The sequence below is a fragment of the Lynx canadensis genome, chromosome F1 (assembly GCF_007474595.2).
Source record: "Lynx canadensis isolate LIC74 chromosome F1, mLynCan4.pri.v2, whole genome shotgun sequence".
Taxonomy (NCBI): domain Eukaryota; kingdom Metazoa; phylum Chordata; class Mammalia; order Carnivora; family Felidae; genus Lynx; species Lynx canadensis.
In genome coordinates, this window is record NC_044319.2 from 26,802,273 (window position 1) to 26,822,714 (window position 20,442).

Genomic DNA, 20,442 nt, shown 5'->3' on the forward strand with positions numbered 1-20,442 from the left:
GACTGCGCATCCCAAGATGCTCCCCCTCCAGCCTCTGACCTCCTCCGCCTTCCTACGTCCTCCTTCCTGCCCTCCTACCTCCCACCACTCAGTGACTCCACCAAATTTCATAAGGCCTCTGGGCTTTTGCTCATGTTGTTCCCCTTCCTGAAATGCCTTCTCTTTCTCTCTATTGGGTGAGTGAAATCCTTCCTTTACAGCAGGATCAAGCTCTACCTTCTCTGGGAAGCCTTCCTCAGAGCCCCAAGCATCAGCATGCCCCTCCCCAGGCACTGTGGCCGTGGCTGTCAGTGGCACTCCCTCCATCAGGACACCAGCTGCCTTGAGAGTCTGAATAGTTTGTGCACAGTCCTATCTCGACCATGCCTTTAACTGAGCTGGACAGCCAGCACCAGTGCTGGGCTGTATAGAACAGAGACTCTCGGGAGCCTGGGTGGCTCAGTCAGTTAAGCATCCGGCTTCGGCTCAGGACATGATCTCACCTCTCATGAGTTCGAGCCCCTCATGGGGCTCTGTGCTGACAGCTCGGATCCTGGAGCCTGCTTCAGATTCTGTGTCTCCCTCTCTCTCTGGCTGCTTCCCAGCTCATGCTCTGTCTCTGTCTCTCTCTCTCTCTCTTTCTGTCTCTCTCTCTCTCAAAATTAAACTTAAAAAAAAAAAAAAAGAGGCTTTCTATGGGATTGTGCTGATGGTACGTGGCAGGTTCTGGTCAAGAACTTGCTGCCTCCATCCCCCTCGCGGAGACTGGTTTTCAAATGACCAGAGGCCCACTCCTTCCAGTGATGCACGGGAAATAGGACGCCGTAATGAGAGGAAAGGTGGCTGCTCGGTCCCATCCCCTCCAATCAGAAAGTACCATTTATGCTCAGAGTTCAGCACTGAGCATCACAGGGGGTCCCCAGGAAGGAAAATAAGACAGGTGCCCCCGTCTTTCAGGAAAGGGAGTGAGAAAGATGCCCCCTCCTCTAGGGCTTAGAGCCAAGTTGACTTGGAAGTCCTCAAGGGGCCACACCTCCCCTCAGAGACAGAGGAGGCCACGTCATAAACCCCATTCACCTGATCCAAGTTCCCACCGGCTCATTCCCACCCAAAGGTCCGAGAAGCCTCCCAGGCCTCTGCTGATCTGTCGCGGGAGGCATGGCAGACCTCCCTTTCCGGGTCTCAAGTCGGAACATGAGACAGAGTTGATAAATGGCCACTGACGCAGTGGTTGCTGCAGGTCGCGGTGCTTGTGTGGGTGTTGTGTGGTCGCGCAGATGGTGTGGTTGCGACTGCTGTTGTGTGCTTGTGTGCTTGCTGTTTACCGTAGCGATTGCTGATGTTGGTCATACGGCCCTCCAGCGTGGTGGCTGCAATTGTGGTTGCTGGGGAGTCTGCGGTCATCGTGGTCGTGTGGCCGTTGCAGGTATTCTGACCCCTTCATCACAGCCTGAGGAGGAGGCCAGCTGTGGGGAAGGTGGCCTCTTGTCACCTGACACCATCTCAATTCCCGGCACCCGGCTGAGCCCAGGCAAAAGGAAAGGAACAGGCAGAGAAAGGAAATCTTCTCCGGGTGAGCGGATGTTGGAAGCAAGAGCCTCTCCAGCCCCACAGCCCCTCCCTCTTTGGCTGCTGGTGATGCCCCAGCACAGCTATGCAGGCCACTTACCCAGAGCTGGGCGAGGTCCAAGCACTTGAAACCCTGAAGACTCGCCTCTGCACAGCACCACCTCTGTTCCCAAGGATACTTTCCTGTGCAGAAACATCTGCACCACCAAAAATAGACCTTGCCCCATCCCCCCTGCCCTGAGGTTGTCAAGCAAGCCTGGCCAGACAGTGCTGATAGCCCTCAGGCAAAAATCAAGCAAACTTCTGTCGCAGGGGGCATATGGGAAGACATGTCTCACCTCAGATCACAGTAGAGACCCAAGTAGAGGGCCCAGCCTGATGCCCATCTGATGCCCACCTCTGTGATCCTGGACCCAAACTCAGCATGAGGCAGGGCAGGCTGGTTCAGCCCTCCAATAGGCAAGACCTGGGCATCTCCTTGCTCACCTCCACCCACCACTGTTACGAAGGCCCCATGAGGGATTCGAGCCGTACTGAGGCTATGTGGTTTCCCCAGCATGGCAGGCAGAGACACTCAGTTCTTGGTACCCGGGATGGAACTTTATATCTGCCTCAGGGAACCTGGGTCCTGTGCGATATATCCCCTCCCCTGAACTCTGTTCCCAATCAGAAATGTAATTGTTTTAAATGTATTAGTAGATAATACTCCACATGGTCCAATAGCCAAATGCACAAAAGGGAATACAGTGAAATACACTATATACTCTCATATCTTTCCCTTAGCCACCAGAGATCGCTTATGAATATGCAAATATGCACATGCATCCATATAAAGAAACATGGCACGTGGGAAGAGGACAAACCTTGGAGCCAGACTGCCTGAGTTTGAGACCCAGCACTGCCCAATACCAACTGATACATGACCTTGGGCAGCCTCTCTGTACCCCAGTTACCCCCATCTGCAGAGCACGACACAATCATAGTACCTTCTTCATAGGATGGGGGTGAGCTTAAACAACACATAGGAGCTCTCACTGTAATGGATGTTCTTTTCTTTCCTCTTTTACGGAAACGATATGCACTGCTTTGCACATAATAGTTCTACACCTTATCGTTTTCACTTCCTAGTGGATCTGTAGCTCATTCCCCTGTTAGTACATAAAGAGTTTCCTTGGTCTATTTCAGGGTTGCATAGTATTCCATTGGCTCAGTGCACCATAATTTATTCAGATGATCCTTCTTGGATGGACATTTTGGTGGTTTCCAATATTTTACTCTTACAAACAATGCTGCAATGAATAACTTTGTACATACTTTATTTTGTCCAAAAGTGATTAGGATAAATTCCTAGAAGTAGAACATTAGCCAACTGGTATATATGTTTGTGACTTTTTGCCATCCATAAATTTTGCACAGATTCAACATCCCATAAGCAACATATAAGACTTTCTGTTCCCCAGGCCTGTACCAGCAGAATGTATAAATAAATTTTTTTATCTTTGTCAATTTGGTACGTGGAAAACAGTAAATGCTATTTCTCTGTAGTTTTGTTTTATAATATCTCTTATTACACGTAATATGAAGCATCCTTTTATAAAATCATTTGTTTCCTTTTCTGTGAACTCTCTGTTTGTATCTTTTGCCTATTTTCTTATTATATGGTCATTTTTCTTATTGACTAGTGAAAGGTCTTTATATGTATTATTACGTATCACCATATTTTTCCTGGTTTAGCATTCTTCTGTAGAATTTGCTTGCTGGCTTTCCATACATAATTTTTAATGCAGTAGAAGTTATCCATTTTTTTCCTTATGACTTTTGTATCTAATGTCATACTTTGAAACTTCTTCCCCATTCCAAAATAGTTATTAGATTACTTCATTTTTTAATGTTTATTTATTTTTGAGAGAGAGGGAGTGTGAGTGGGGGAGGGGCAGAGAGAGAGGGAGACACAGAATCTGAAGCGGGCCCCAGGCTCCAAGCTGTCAGCACAGAGACCGATGTGGGGCTCGAACCCACGAACCATGAGATCATGACCTGAGTTGAAGTCGGACACTTAACCGTCTGAGCCACCCAGGCTCAGGCCTAGATTGCTTCATAATCTCCCACAGTTTCTTATTGCACTTGAAAAAATTTAAATCACTGAACTTTCCTGGTATGTTTCCTGATATAAGAAGTGAGGTATAGATCCAACTTAATTTTTTTCCAGATGGCTACTCAGTTGTCTCCACACTATTTATTGAATAATTCATCTTTTTTCCCAATGATTTGAAATGCCACCATTATCATAAACTAAATTCCCAATAGGTTTTGGTCTATTTCTGAATTTCCTATTTTGTTCCAACTGCAAGATGTCCTACACTATTTTAATTACTGTAGCTTTATAATATGCATTATAGCATCTAGGGCTAGTTTCCCATTCACTTTTCACCTTCTTTTTCCATATGAACTACTTGTTTTATTGCGATTTCTTTTAATTTGTAGGTTAACTAAGGCAAAACTAACATTGAATATGTCATTGACTATGATGTTGATTCAGATTGAGGAGAATTCTATTTTTTCAGAAAACTATCCAATATATCAGGCTTTACAAACTTAGGGGTTTCCGAAGACCACCCTCAGGTTTGACAGTTTGCTAGAAGGACCCACAGAACTCACTGGAAGCTGTTGTACTCGTCGTTACAGTTCATTACAGTGCAAGGATTAACGCCAGCCAAGGAAAGAGGTGCAAGATGCACCAGGCAGAGTCCAGGGAACTTCTGAGCACTGAGCCTCCAGCCTTCCTGATGGACCCACGGACAGCACTGCTCTCCCCAGCGGGCACATGCAACCATACAGGGTAGTGACAGCTAGGGAAGCTCACCTGAGTGTTCAGAGTTTCTCCTGGAGCTCAACCACAAGATGGGACTGACTGCCCATGGAGCTGATGTTTACAGCAGAGCAGGGATAGAGTGAATAGCATGTAACCCAAAGCTCCTGTCCTGAATCACATTGTTAAACTATTTCATGTGGCCTGAGAGCCCCCCCCCCAACCCCGTCCCAGTAAAGAAAGACATTCTTATCAGGCAGGACATTCCAAGGTCCTGGAGCTTATCTCCCAGGAGCCAAGGAGAAAGGCCAGAACTCTCTTTGAGCAACGTCAGGTTTTTTTTACAACACAAGTTTTTTAATGTATTTACATGGAGTTGAGTAATATAGTCTCTAAGGTTTCTTTTAATTCTATTCCTCCGGTTGTTATCCCCTTAGCATTTCTTTTTTTGTGGTTATTTCCTTCTTTTCTCTTGACAAAGTTATCTGACAATTTATAATTCTCTTCTTTTTCCTTTTTCATACAGGCTTCACACCCAGCACGAAGCCCACTGCAGGGCTTAAACTCATAACCCTGAGATCAAGACCTGAGCTGAGATCAAGAGTTGGACACTCAATTGAGTGAGTCACCCAGGCACCCCTAGCCGACAATTTATAAATCTTATAAATCTTATTGCTTTTTAAAAGAATTAGCTTTAGGGCGCCTGGGTGGCTCAGTCAGTTAAGCAACTCGCTCTTGATTTGGTTCAGGTCATGATCTCACAGTCATGACATCTAGCCCCGAGTGGAGCTCTGGGCTGGGCGTGGAGCCTGCTTGGGATTCTCTCCCTCTTCTCCGCCCGTCCCTTACCTGCTCATGCATGTGCATGTGTCTTCTCTCTCTCTCTCTCTCTGGCAAAATAAATAAATAAACTAAAAAAAAAAGAAAAGAATTAGCTTTAAATTTAGTTATTAGCTACTTGTTATAATTTATTAATTATAAAAATTTTGTTTTATAATTTATTCATTTCTGCTTTAACATTTATTAATTTCTTCCTTCTGCTTTCCTTTGGTTTATGGCCTTTTTTCTAACTACTTCAGTGGGATGCGTATTTCATTTTTCATTCCTGTTTAATTTTTTATTAATTTATTATTAGACTATGTGTATTGGTCAGGGTTCTCCAGAGAAACAGAATCAATAGGATACTGATTTATATCAATATAAAACAAATTTATGGGGCACCTGGGTGGCTCAGTCAGTTAAGCATCCGACTTCCCCTCAGGTCATGATCTCGCAGTATGTGAGTTCGAGCCCCGCGTTGGGCTGTGTGCTGATAGCTTGGAGCCTGGAGCCTGCTTCGGATTCTGTGTCTCCCTCTCTCTCTGCCCCTCCCCTGCTCATGCTCTGTCTCTCTCTGACTCTCAAAAATAAATAAATATTTTAAAAAATTAAGAAGAAATATATAAAAGAAATGTATTCTAAGGACTTGGCACACACAATTACAGAGACTGAGAAGTCCCAAGATTGGCAGACAGCAGGCTGGAGCCCCAGGAGCACTGGTGGTGTGAGTTCTAGTACAAGTACAAGTCCAAAGGCAGAAGAGGATGATGTCCCAGCTCAAAGACAGGCAGGCAGAGAGAAAGAATTCTTTCTTCACCTTTTATTCTAGTCAAGCCTTCAACAGATTGGATGGGGCCCACCCATACTGGGGAGAACAATCTGCTTTGCTCAGTTTGCCAATGCATATGTTAATCTCATCCACAAACACCCTACAGAAACACTCAGAATAATGTCTGACAGAATAGCTGGGCCCTATGTGGGCCCTGATCCTATGGCCAGGTCAAGTTGACACAAAAAGTCTCACTATGCATTCTTCTCTGGACACTGCTTTAATTGTATCTTTTATGTTCTCATAAGTTATATTTTCACTATTGATATTTCATATGTAATCATTCCATTTTGATGTCCCTTGTAGCTTACAGCAGGGATGTGGGTTTTTTTATTTTTATTTTTTTAACATTTACTTATTTCTGGGAGAAAGAGACAGAGTATGAACAGGAGAGGGGCAGAGAGAGAGGGAGACACAGAATCGGAAGCAGGCTTCAGCTTGTTAGCTGTGCTGACAGCTCAGAGCCTGAAGTGGGGCTTGAACTCGCCAGCAGAGAGATCATGACCTGAGCTGAAGTCTGACGCTTAACCAACTGAGCCACCCAGGCACCCCTATAGCAGGAATGTTTTGCTACTAAATTTAGACTAAGCCATAAGTACAATGACTTTCCCTTTTGTATAAAGTTGACTGATTCTCACAGGCCAATACAAAGGTGAACCAGGACCTCCTCAGGACCCAGATGTTGCTTTGAAAGGATTCTCTAAGGGGGCACCTGGATGACTTGGTTAAGTGGCTGACTGTTGGTTTTGGCTCAGGTCATGATCTCATGGTCGTGGGATCGAGCCCCATGTTGGGCTCTGGGCTGAGCGTGGAGCCTGGTTAAGACTCTCTCTCTCTCTCTCTCTCTCTCTCTCTTTCTCTCTTTCTCCCCCCACCCCCCGCCTCTCTCCCACTCACACATTCCCCCTCTCTCTCAAAAAAAAAGTGTAAAAAAAAAAAGAGGATTCTCTCAGAACTTGAAAAACCTCATTTAAATATCAATGGAAACATGTATCTTTTTTGCCTAAACAGGTTTCTTAAGAACCAAGGTCAAGAATTTCTCTGTTGAATCTAAAAGGGGAAAACAGAAGCCATCACTTCTCTCTTATCCAAATGATCATAAATAAAAATATTATTGGGGCGCCTGGGTGGCTCAGTCGGTTAAGCATCCGACTTCAGCTCAGGTCACGATCCCGCGGTCCGTGAGTTCGAGCCCCGCATCGGGCTCTGGGCTGATGGCTCAGAGCCTGGAGCCTGCTTCCGATTCTGTGTGTCTCCCTCTCTCTCTGCCCCTCCCCCGTTCATGCTCTGTCTCTCTCTGTCTCAAAAATAAATAAACGTTAAAAAAAATTTTTTTTTAAATAAATAAAAATATTATTAACAAAAATTATAATAACTATATAATACCACCTAAAATATGTTTCCCGTGTTTTATACATGACCTCTTCATTTTTGCAGGAGTTCTTAGAGATATCATACTCTACATCTTAAAGATGAGAAAACTCAGCCTCAAAGGAGATACATAACTTGCTTAAGATCACACATCCTTTTAAGCGAAGGAGCTAGGATTTCACACTGGTTGTGTCTGATTTAACACTATAGGAAAGCAAACACTACTGAGCCCATCTTTACCCTCTATCTTGTTCACTGACCCCGCCCCCCCCCCCATGTGTTCCAGGGCCCCTAGGAGATTAATATACATGCCTTAAAATGCCTACCAAGGCTGAGATGGAGGGAGGCTAGCTTGGCCCTCTGTAAGTTTGCTCAAGGTAACGTATCTCTCCCTTTCTTGATACACAGGTGGTGCCGTGAGATCTAATTAAATGTTAGATGTCAATTAGGTGCATGCAAACCCTTTGGTCTCACTACAGTGTCCTTCGGCACATTCCCTCGTTCTATGAAATCTGTAGATTAAGGTCCAGATTTCGCAGAGAATAACTCTGCAGCCGGATCACCATCTGCCTGATTCCCCGGCCCCCCCCACCCCCATCAGTAAGTTACCCTGAATAAAAGTCTATATCAACTGTATGGCGTGGCCTCCTTTCGTGTTTTCAGTCTCAAAGTGCCTTCTCAGTTTGGGGAATACTTTCCAGTCCCTCCTCCACCTTCTATGCAAATGCAAATGCAAAAGCCTATGCATTTTTTTCAGGATGTCTCTCTTGACTCCCCTCTGCCCCAACTTGTAGCAATAAGATGGTTCTACTTCCTTTGGCAAAACTTATTTTCCAGACAGAGAGAGGACGTTTGCTATGGTCCACCATCGATTAGGGAGAAGTCCAGCCCGGAATTCTGGAACAGAGACAGGCAGGCCACCAGCCACAGAAGGCCTTTGCCTGCAGAAGCCATATGGAAGAAGAAAATTCTGAGCCAAGCACTAATGAAGAGGAAGGAGAGGGAAATCAGGGCGGGGGCTGGGAGAGTGGGGGTTAGGCACAGCTGCTTCAGGAGGGGGACACTGACCATGGATCTTGCATGTGCTGGACACACCCGTCACTCATGCCAAACCCATCCAGTTCAACTCAGCTGTCTGGCAACTGCCCTTTAATGCAACGAGCAAACAACTTGCTACATTGAAGGTTTCAGTTAGTGTCTTTGGCCAAGTCTCAGCGGGAACCAGCACAGACAACCATGGGGGGGCTGGAGGCCCCAGTAGCAGCAGCCAGAGCCCGGGCTCGGCTCAGAGTGCCAGCCAACTGGGCGCATTATCAGAACCCTGCTGCAAAGAGATAAGGAACGTCCTGATCCAGCCCCTGGAAGAGCAGGACTTTATATAGCAGCCTGTGTAGGCTGCAAGGGAATGTCCTGGCCCCAGGCCTCCCAAGCCCAAGCAGAGAGGGGAGTGGGTGGGTGAGAAGCCAGGAGCTTATAAATAACCTCGTGTGCGCTGATGGGCTCAATGGCTGTGTCTTACCAAAGCCTGAGATCTTGGGGAGGAGGGGTCACCTACAGATCATTTTTATCTTCTTTATACTCCTCTGTATTTTCCAAGTTTTCCACAATGAACTCGAGCCCTTCTTTCAGTCAGCAAACATGAACACCATGTTTAAAAAGTGAAAAAGAGAGGGGCGCCTGGGTGGCGCAGTCGGTTAAGCGTCCGACTTCAGCCAGGTCACGATCTCGCGGTCCGTGAGTTCGAGCCCCGCGTCGGGCTCTGTGCTGACTGCTCAGAACCTGGAGCCTGTTTCCGATTCTGTGTCTCCCTCTCTCTCTGCCCCTCCCCCGTTCATGCTCTGTCTCTCTCTGTCCCAAAAATAAATAAACGATGAAAAAAAAAAAATTAAAAAAAAAAAAAAGTGAAAAAGAGAGGCACAAAGGGAATTCCTTGAGCTAGGAATTCTGGTGACCATCCTTCCCCTGCTCATGAGTCTCCAGTCCTGGACCAGTCAGTCCTGTCCCCTCTTGTCTGATCTCTCCCAGAGATGCCCTACAGGTGCTTGCATGGACCCATTTCCCCTCTCCTCCAGGGTTTCTGCATTGCCCTTAACTTCCCCACCCCCACCAGTTCAAATGTCACTGTTCTTGGCTTTGTTGTCTTTAGATAAGACGCCCCTGTTCCTCATCTCTGCCTGGGTGCAGAAAGGTCACTTAAGTATGTCTGTCCTGCCTGCTTCCTGGCCTCCTAATGCTAGCTTAGTAATGGGGGCAGGGAGGGGGGAAGCCATGATATTCCTGTATAGAGAATGTGCCCTTTATGCCTCAGACTCCTTGTCTGTAAAATGGAGGTAATAATAACACCTGCCTCACAGAAATGTTATTAAGAATAAAATAAGAGTGAATGCAAAGTGCTTGACACATTAGAAATGCCCAGGTTGCCTCCTTCTCCACACCCACCCACCCCCTGAAGGACCATACTCACCAAACTTGGCCAACCTGACTTTCATTGTTTCCAAAAATAACTGCTCCCAGGAGGTGTGAGGATTCACCATCTTGACACTGGTAGTGATTCAAAGCAGGAGTTCTAAAAATGCTTCGGGAGGTGGCAGGCTCCTTGGAATAATAGCCTTCAAAGTGCCTCCTTATAAGGCAGCAGCCTCATTTGGATGTGTGAGTCATGGTTGGGCTGCTAGATAAACAGATAAAGGAATAAACATGTTGTTACTTTGTAGTAACGCCTTATGTAGTAGTCTGAGTTCAGCTCATGACCCTGGGGCAATGTTGAGGAGACAAAAGTAGGCGAAATATCAGCCAATCCCTATTTTTTGAGCAGTGCTATGTGCAAAGAGGCATTGTGCTAGGATTCGAAAATGAAACATAAACCAGATATGAAAGAGAGGCTGTGAAAGAGAGGCCAGTCTAGCTGAGGAAGTAAAATGCAGATTCAGACAGAAAGCTCACTCAGCAAACAGGATATGAGCCTGGCAGGTGATAAGGTGGAGAGTCTGGAAGAGACCTTCCACAGGGTTCTGGAGGTCAGAGCAGGTCTTGTGGAGAAAATGAACATCATTAACAAGTGGGCACCAAGCCTTGTAGTTCCCAAAGCAATCAGGTTGGTCTGAGAGAAAGGATCTCACACGTTAATGTCAACAAGGCATGGTGCACATCTAAGTACGCCATCTTGTTTGATCCTGATAACGGTATTCTGTGGTGTTATTCCCATTTTACAGAACAGAAAACAGCAGCTCAGAGAAGCTCGGAGAGGTGAAGTTATGTGCTGAAAGTTACAACAGCAGAGGCAGAATTGGAACTAAGTTCTGCCTGCTCCACAGCCTCTGCTCTCGCTTCTGTCACCTGGCACCACTGAGACCTCCCTTAAAGCTGTGTCCCAAGACATGGGCTGTCTGTGACCAGCATTGGAGCTCTCATTCCAAGGCTGTGGCCTTCCAACAGAGAGGATGCTGCCCAGAGAGGCTAGCAAATTCTTTGGAGCTATATCAACATTGCATTGCCTGCCAATACCATGAGAGAAGACGGGGTGACTTCTAAAGCTCAGATCAGAATAACTTTGATGACATTTTATAGTTTTAAATATTTAAGCCCTTCCTTCCACATACTAGTATTTTTCCCAATTCAGAAACTCACCCCTTTTATCACCACAACAACCCATAATGAGCCGCATGAACTTTTCAGGAATGACATGGGAATAAGACAGGAACAATCTTCTAAAGGTGATTTTTGCCCCCAGCTTTAAACCATCCGGTCTTGGAGGACTTTTGCGACATAACAAACAGCACCCGCCGGTCAGCATCGGAAAATTCCTCAGATGCACCTGGGTGCAGCCGATACTATCCTCCAAAGGGCCGACATATCATCCATGACCCTTGGTGTTATGCCCAAAGTCAACTGACACCAATATTACACAAAACCTAAGCATCACATTCCTGAAGGCATCGAACAGCAATTATTGAGCACCGGGCTCATAGTTCTTAAAACCAGTTTGAAATTACAATCCAGTAATTCTTACAGTTATATATAGTCTATATAACTATGTCCTAATCATGAAAGAAGATGGGAGAGCCCTTTAAAAGAACAGTGTTATGGACTGTTACATTTCCCACCACCACCACCAAAATCCATATATTGAAATCCTAACCCCCAATATGAATATATTTGGAGATACAGACTTTCAGGAATTAATTAAGGTTAAGTGAAGTCATAAGGGTAGGGCCCTGATTCCATAGAACTGGGGTCCAATAAGAAAAGGAAGAGCTCCTGGTGACCTTTCTGTCTGTCTGCCTGTGCACAGAAAACAGGCCATGTCCGGAGGACCCAGCAAGAAGATGGCTGTCTGCAAGCCGGGAAGAGAGGCCTTACCAGAAACCAAGCCCAATGACTCCAGAGCTGTGAGAAAATGCATTTCTGTTGTTACGCTCCCCAGTATTTTGTTATGGCGGCCCAAGCTAATGCAAACAGGAACTCAGGCTGTAAGGGAGCCATAAAACCAATACCCAGGGAATCAGGGCAGGGGACGGGGTACAGGTCATGGAAGCGACTTCCGCTCTTTTGCTGGGAGCACAGTGTTGGAGAGAGTGTGAAACAAATACCATTCCTCCTCCATGAATTTAGTAATACTAAACCTGGTCCAGGAAGTGTGACTTAGGTACACAGTAAGAGTGGCTTCCGAACCCTGCCTCCAGGATGAGTCACTGTGGAGCCTGCTCCACAAAGCCGAGTGCCCAGCGGAAAGCTGATGATAACCTATACTCTCTGGAGGCAGACAGATTCTGAGAGTCAGGGAGAAACTGAGCCAGGTACCCTCAGTGCCTTTTCCCAAGCTCATTAAATTGTTAAACCACTAGGGAGAAGAGAGGAAGGGACAGAGAGAAGCCAAGAGTATTACCCTAATCAAACTCCCTCTGTATGGAAACATGAAGAGAGGGGAAAGAACGTTCCTCTCAACACTCATCCTAGTTCTGTTCCAGGCAAACACATACCCCTCTTCAAGGCTCTCCAATACAGTACAATGTGTGTCCAGCTTTCAAATAAACAGTAAGATTCACAACTTACAAAGAAACTCGCCTTATTACACACATACACACACACATACTTAAGCAATCCTAGGACACATCCCACATGGAAGGTGGAAATGTCCAGTTGCAGAAGCTGGGTGAGCTAATTTGTGACCCTAGTTCAGAAGGGCACAATAAACATGTGTTGAACATGGCTTGCACCCTTACAGCAGTCTCTTCCTCTTTTGCTGGAAGATGGGACCATTCATTCATTTTTTTTTTTAACTCAACAGATATTTGCTAAATGTTTATTATGTGCCAAGCATCGTGCTAGGCTGATTGATCCGGAAAACAAGAAGCCAAGAGATATTGGCAAACAGCAGCCCTAAACCAGCTATTTGCTCAGGACACCTGTGCCATAGTCCTTGTCTCCTCCCCAGCCCTCAACCTCCTTACCCAAACACCAAGTACTGACATTCTATTCTTAATGTATCAAAACCCCTTTACTTTTTTCCATCCTCTCTGTTCTTCCTGGGTCTAGGCCATCATGTTCTCTTTCTTGGATTTCTGCAGCAACCACTTAATTGGTTTTCCTGTTTTCAGACTTAACTCTCATCCAATCTAACCGCCACACCACAGTGCACAGTAAGAAATTTGGCGTCACCTAAAGATCTACCCTTTGTCTGGGTTCCTAGCAATTTTCACAGCAAGAGGAGTGTCTTTGTTATTCAACGTTGGGCCCTCATTTATGCTCATGAGATGAGTCAGAGTGGGGCTGGCTGAGTCTGAAAGACCAACCAAGTGATTGTGGGTGGGCCTTTGGGCCATGTGACAGCCTGACCTTCAGGGAGGGGAAGTAGCCTGGAGCTTAAGTTCAACCATGTAAGTTATTATGCAATCAACCATGACTAGGTAATGAAGCCTCAATAAAAACTCTAGGGGCGCCTGGGTGGCTCAGTCGGTTAAGTCGGTTAAGCGTCTGACTCTTGGATTTCAGCTCAGGTCATGATCCTACAGTCATTAGGGCTCGTTCATAGGATCGAGTCCCACGCTGGGCTCCACCCTGACAGTGCTCCCTTACTAAAGCTTGCATGAACTAACGTGGTTGGCAATACTTGTGCCTATTCATGTAGAGATGCTGGGAAGTAATGCATCCTGAGGGCCTAGAAGCTTCATGTTTGGAACCCTCCTGATTCCAATTAATTATATCTTTGACTAAGTCCAATTTTTATCTGTTTATTATAATAAAAGTGTACTCCTAAGTATAACACTTTCCTAAATATCAGATTATCAACTGTGAGGGTAGTCATGAGAACCCTTGAATTTGCAGCCAGATGCTATGAAGAAAAGGTGATCCTGGGGACCCTGAACCTGGGGCTGGTGTCTGAAGTGAGGGCAGACTCGTGGGGACTGTGCCCTTAACCTCAAGTTGACTAACTCACTGCACACAGCCAGAGGGGTTTTCTAAAATGGGACTATGATCACATCACATACCTGCCTAAAACCTTTGAGGGATGTCTCCTTTTCTCTAGGATGAAGTCCGATGCCAAAATACGGGTCCCAAGACCTCTGGTGATTCTGGCCCTACATAGCTCCTCAGTCCCATATCCCTCATATCCCCCATTCCCCTGCAAATTTGGTATTCCAGCCACACTGAGCCACTTGCCACTCCCTAAGCCTTCCATGCTCTCTCATTTTTTCAGATCTTAGAACATGTGGCCCCTCATCCTATAATATTCTCTCCTTTCTGCCTTTCTCCCACACCCTTCTCTTAGCTAACTCCTAGCAGTCCTTCAAATCTCAGCTTAGATGGCACTTCTTCTGGGAAACCTTTCCATATATCCTCCACGAAGTCAGAGCTGGGTGCTCACTCCTCTCAAGGGACTTAGCCCATGTACTGAAATGGCCTGGTTACTGGTCTGTCTCTCCAATCAGACCATGAACTTGCCGAGCATGAGTACTGTGTTTTCTTCCCTGTTATATCCCCCAGTAGTTAGCAGACTAACACAGAATTCCAAAGAGAGAAATGATACCTTTGCAGAGAAGAAACCTGGTAGACATCAACATGACTGGTGGTAAATCAGTAACTACACAGATGGGTTTTGGAAGGGTCTCCAGTCTCTTTGGCGGAGATTTGGAAAGCACCCTGGTTGTATCCAGTAGACAATTACAAGTTATCTTCCAAGATGATTCCGCCCAAAGGTTGTTAATCTTATTTCATTTGAAGTTGATTGTTGTGGGTTTCAACTTTAGAGGATAATTTTTTTTTAACTTTGTCTACAGAATTCTAAGAGAAGTCCCTATCTTGAGGTCTGTACCAACTGTGAATTGCCCTTTGGACGTTTCTTTGACCTATCAGTGCTATTTTACGTTTTCCACTCCATCTACAAGGTTATATGGCATTTGTGAAGACAGGGACAACAACAATGTGTTTAAACATAAATAATTGGATGATTTATTAAAGCAAAATTTATTACCAGTTCATACATGCCATATGCATCCATCCGTGCTTTCTTACTAATCAATACTTGATAAAGCACTTGCTGATTAGGTGAAATGGCATCTCTTTTTCCCTCCTTTTAGCTTTCAGTTAAAGCAATCAGCACAGACTTTTTCTTCCTTTTCCTTCCTTTCCTCTTCCCTTTCTGGCATGGAATAGTCAGCACCATGGCCCCACCAGGTACTGACGGCAGGAGAGGGCTTCCCTGTGGAGGCCCTTTGATGGCATACCTACTGGTGCCCAAGGACACTGGATGCTGGAGGGTGGGGGCAGGGAGTGGAGGTAAAAGATACAGCTGGTATGATTGGGAGATTGATTGTATTAAGCAAATAAGTAATCGTATTGAGCAAACAGGTACACATTGAGGATAATGAGAGCCAGGTTGAGAAAGGAATTGCAAACATAAAGAGGGAGAGAACTATAAAGAACCATGAACATGGAATGGAATTGGATGTATAAACATCAGCTTATTTTTTTAAGTATATAAATACAGGGATATATGGAAATAGCTACAAGTTCCAGTATGTGTATATACATATTTGTACATATACATACACGTATTTCCTAGCTCCCTCCACCAAAAGGGTCTAGAAGCAATGACACCCCACTAACAATAAACACACTAGGTGGCCAGATCTTGATTCCTAAACACCATCCTCCACTGAAAGGAAGCAGTTCTCCCTGGGGAAAGGGGTAATCCAGGCTGCAGCAGGAAAAGTACAAGATGAATCTGAGTCATGTTGTTGTATCAGACTGCCAACAAGTGCTGAGATGATGGGGGCGTGTCAGAAGGATGTGGGAGCATCCTGGAAGGAACACTGGCCGTGTCTGAGACGGTCAGAGTATCAGGATACACAAGGTTGGCAACGGAATACAATCTACTGAATAAAATGAGAGCCCTTACTAAAATAAATCTATAAACAAACACAGAAAATGGGAAAGCTCCTTATTAGAGTAACCTGCCAATTAACAGAAGGAGAAGGAATGATGGAAATAGAAAACAATCATTTGGCAACTGTCAGAGTGGTGGGTGCAATAAACAGAGAGAAGAGCAGCCCCGAGGAGCCACATCGAGAAAGTTATTAGCCCTGCCTGGAGACTCAGGAAAGGCTTTACTCGCAGAGGCGCCACTTGAACTAGTCCTTGAATGAACACATTTCAACCGGGCAGGAAAGGTCATTCTCTACAGATTAGGGAGAATTGGAAGATGTTAGTTCTAGTTATGTCATAAATGATTAATAACTTGCCAAAGCCCCAGGGACAAGTTTTCTCCAGTCCTGAATATTCTCTGTGATACCTCATCACACCGCACAACAGGATTCCCTCCTCATATTCTTTAACGTAATTATATATTTGAAACATCTTCTTCCTCTGTTCATTTTCTGATAACATCTGGAACTCCAACATCATGGTAGGGCTTCAGCCTCCTCACTCTCTTTTTTTGGTCTTTTGCTCTAGGTCTATCGTTAAGAATTTACCTTCTTCCTACCCTGTTACTTCCTGTTTTCCTAACTTCAGGGGCTTTTTATTCGTTTGGGGTGCAAGGTTTCATTCTGCCTTGAAGCACTCTTCCCATTAGCTGGGGGATTTTTTTTTTTTTGACAAGAAAGGTGTATCTAAGCCCATTTTCTGTAAAATCTGTCACTGCCTAAGTGGTACCCTGCTGCTTGAGGCCTCATCTGTCTCCATGGCAATGTTCTGAAGCTATTCTGCTTGTGTGAGTAAGTTCAAGGCCCATCAAATCACTTATCATAACAGAGCCATTGTAGCTCACCAATGCACACACATACACGTTCCGTGCATCACGGCAACGTTCACAAATGCAGCCACGGTTTGTATTCGTTTCAAAAATCCTTTGAAACGGACAGGCCACTCATCAGCTGACTCCATTTACTCATTCACTCATTCATTTATGTATCCAGGCTTCGCGGAGGAGACACAGACATAAAAACACCTCCTCCTGGGGGGTTGGGAGTGAGAATCAGGGATGGCTTCACCAGGAAGTGGCCAGCTGAGACCACCGAAGAGGAAAGGCTTTCTGGACAAAAACAAAGCGTGGGCAAAGGCATGAAGATGTGAATGAACATTCGAGGTAACAAAGGAAAAGTGTTTGATAATGAAGCAGAAATGGGATGGAGGAGGAATGTACAGAGATGAGACAGAACTGGTGCTAGAGAGAGGGGTAGCACTGAGGTCCTGAGGGGCTGGTAGAAAATACTAAGGAGTCTGCACTCCTTAAGCAATGAGGAAGGTCTTAAGAGGAGGTGCAGCATTCTCAGATTTGCATTCTAGAAAGCTCTCTTCTACTGCTGCCCCAGGTTCAATTAAAGGCCCAGAGCCAGGAACGAGCCAGAAACAATCTGACCAGAGATCAGCTTGGGGGGTGTGCACAGGAAAAGAGTCAAGCACCACTTAAGAGGTAAGCCAGGTTCGACTGCACGACCAATTAGATGGAGGAGTGACAGACACCTTGAAGATGGCTGGGCCCATGTGATACCAAAGAAAGAAGCATAATGGGGGGAGAAGATAAAGCACGTAGTTGGGGACAAAGATATTCTTGTCCTCCACTTTCCCCACACCTTCAATTCTCTATCACAGGGATAAAACAATGACAAGCTAATCCCCACTGAGGTAAGATGTAAGGGCTTAACATGTGACACCCTCCACCGCCACCACCCCCTCCCCCCCCCAGCCCCCCGCTACCAGGAATCACGTTTTCAGTTAATAAGAGAGTACCGTGCAGCCAATGCTAATCAAGGGAATGACTCTCCTATAGTGAAATTCTGGGCAACGTGACGGGCAAGTTGGGGGATGTTTTCAGGTGGGGAGATCTTCCCAGCATCCCTAAAATCCCATCACAGAGGCTATGGCTAAAACTCTTAGTGAAGAGAATGCTGTTAACATTCCATCTTCATTCCAAAGAACCCCGTTCACACCATAGATAAAGAGATCTTCCTCCTGGGCAGGCTTCTGCTCTCTTAGCACGGGGTGATGGGACAGCAGATGTCACAGAGCTATGGGGTCACTGAGTTCAGGCCCTGGCCCCGCCATTTACTTGTTGTGTAACCGTGGTCATGTTAGTTAACCTTTCTAAGACTCGATTCCATCATTCATTAAGCAGGGGCTCAGAACACCTGCCTCTGAGATTGGCGTGAGCCTCGGTGTAAATGGCAAGGTCGCAGTCCACATCAGTGCCTTCTTGTGCCACCTCACCCCTACCCCCACCATCTCATTTCAGATTTGAATCTTCATCAGTCACCCTCGCTACCTCCACCATTTATCACAGTATCTTTCAATACCCGATTCACTTGGAGAAGCCTCATTCTCTCCACGTTCATGGGCTATTAGCTGCCCTGACAACTTCAGGTGATGAAAAGCCACCGTTCGGGCTTGGGCGGCAGGCGCTCAGAGCCCGGCCGTGAGGGCTGTGCCCCAGAACCGCCTGCAGGAGGCAGCATCGGGCAGCGTGAAGCCAGCCCGGCCGCCTCCTGAAAACCGCTGGAGCCCGGCTGGGAGGAACCGCCGCTGGAATTCAGACTCCAGGTGACAAAGGACCCAGTTTACGCACGCGGCTCTGACACTCGGCCTCCCAAGGAGTCGGGTCTTTGGGGAACAGGGGAGGAGGGAGTGGTTTCGTGAAAGCACCCCGGGCCCCGGCAAGTCCAGCGAGGTTTTTCCCACACCCACACCTGGACTTAGTTACCTCTGAGCATGGCACCCGTCTTCCAGAAGCAAAAGGCATCTCCTCCTTCCCCAGCCTTAGGGCCCCTGTTGCAGACGCCCCTTCCTCCACGATGTGACGGGATGAGATGGGGAGCTAGTTCCCCAACACGCAGTTTTAGCGGCTCACGTGCTCAGCCCCATTCGGGAGTCCTGAAGGAGACAAAAGGAATCAAGGCACACAGCTCCTGACCCTTCGGAGCTATTAACATTGTTGAAGACGGGCAGATGTGAAACCGGAGAAAGACACAAGGGTACACATCCTCACTGCTCTGTTTCTGGGCGGGCACAGCCGGAGTCTCCTTGTTCCCCCAGCCCCAGGGCACATGGCCTGGCCCGGAGTGATTTTTATGATTTGTGAATTTATTTACATGGAAAAAGAAAGGGACAAACTGATTAAAACCACCCAAGGCTGCCCAGAATGTGGGATCACGGTAGGGACAGATGACCCGAGCTGTGGAAATTGGGAGAAGGGATTTATTAATGCAGGCGGCATTAAGCGGCCTGCAAGATCTGGGGGACTTGGTCACTGGGGGCCTCAGAGCTCAGAGCCAATGAGAGGCGGTCGTCACTAACTCTCCTGTTGACTTGAGCTGGGGTGGGGAACTGCGATGTCACCATGACATCACCACCTTCCAGGAATCACTGAGTCAGCTTGAGGCCGCAGGCAGGACCCACTCACTTCCTCCAACAGCGGGGGCCACTCCCCACCCCCGGCGAGGCTTTGAGCCTGGGTTTTCACCACCATCCACCAGTGCTCAAGACAGTGAGGGCCTGGCCCAGAGTCCATCAGCTGGACAGGGACACACTGGCGGGGTGCCAGCGGCACTCACTCCCACGGCGACCCATGCTGTAGGGTCCGCTGAGGAGAGAGGTCCCTGAGGAGAGGTGGCCCTTTCAGCTTTTCAGTCACTTGTACCTCCTTGTGAACAAACTGAGGTGTTTCTTTCTTTTTTTTTTTTTTAAGTTTATTTATTTTGAGAGAGAGAGAGAAAGAGAGAGAGCAGGCACGTGAGCAGGGGGAGGGGCTGAGAGACAGGAAGGGAGAATCCCAAGCAGGTGCCACACTTCAGCACAGAGCCCCACATGGGGCGTGCTCTCATGAACCATAAGGTCATGACCTGAGCCGAGATCAAGAGTTGGACACTTACCCAACGGAGCCACCCAGGCCCCCTGACAAACTGAGGTGTTTCTAAGGAACTAAGTTGTGAAGGAGGAATTAGGCAGGAGAAAGTAAGGGGAAGTTGGGGCTGAGGGAAGAAGTGTCAGAACAGAGGTGGGGAAGGCTTTAAAAAAAAAAACAAAACCTTGCCCACTTCACAAACGAGGGTCGTTCCAGATACAGTGTCATACCTCAGTCAACGTGGGGAAGCAGGGGACTTGTCCAGGCCCACCGCTTTCTTGTAAGGTGGGCAACTAGACGGCCATACTCATCCAGTGGCCGGAAACCCAGGAACAGGGCCAGGGCTATTTGTAGCCCTCAGGTGATGACTTTCTCTTGCCCCTTCCTCCCCAAGTCAGACCCTCCCCTTCCCTGTTAGAGGATTGAAGCCAGAATCTGCATACTATGTCAGAGTCTATTTTGCCTTTTCCTTAAACCCAGTGCTCTGTAAGCTAGTCTTATGAAGACAAAAATTAACCAGTAGGCAGTAATGAGATTTTATAGCATGACGAAGGTCCTGTACTTTCTTCCTCTCTCTCTCTCTCTCTCTCTCTCTCTCTCTCTCTCTCTCTCTCACTGCCTCCCCCCACCCCATACACACACACACAACCTGCTGTTTTGATCTTTTATCGTATTCTTTCACTTAATGCCAACAAAAGCCTACCAGGTAAGTATTGCCATTTCATAGAC

At 46.6% G+C, this 20,442-nt stretch overlaps 1 long non-coding RNA gene across 1 annotated transcript; it reads right to left on the reverse strand.

Moving 5' to 3' along the window:
• Positions 1 to 1,156: 1,156 nt before the first annotated feature.
• LOC115505394 lies at positions 1,157 to 18,729 on the reverse strand. Its single transcript, XR_003966011.1, has 3 exons — positions 18,574 to 18,729; positions 9,841 to 10,047; positions 1,157 to 1,445 (listed from the first exon to the last, which is right to left on the reverse strand). It is a non-coding gene; the product is annotated as an uncharacterized LOC115505394 (long non-coding RNA).
• Between the last annotated feature and the right edge of the window lie 1,713 nt (positions 18,730 to 20,442).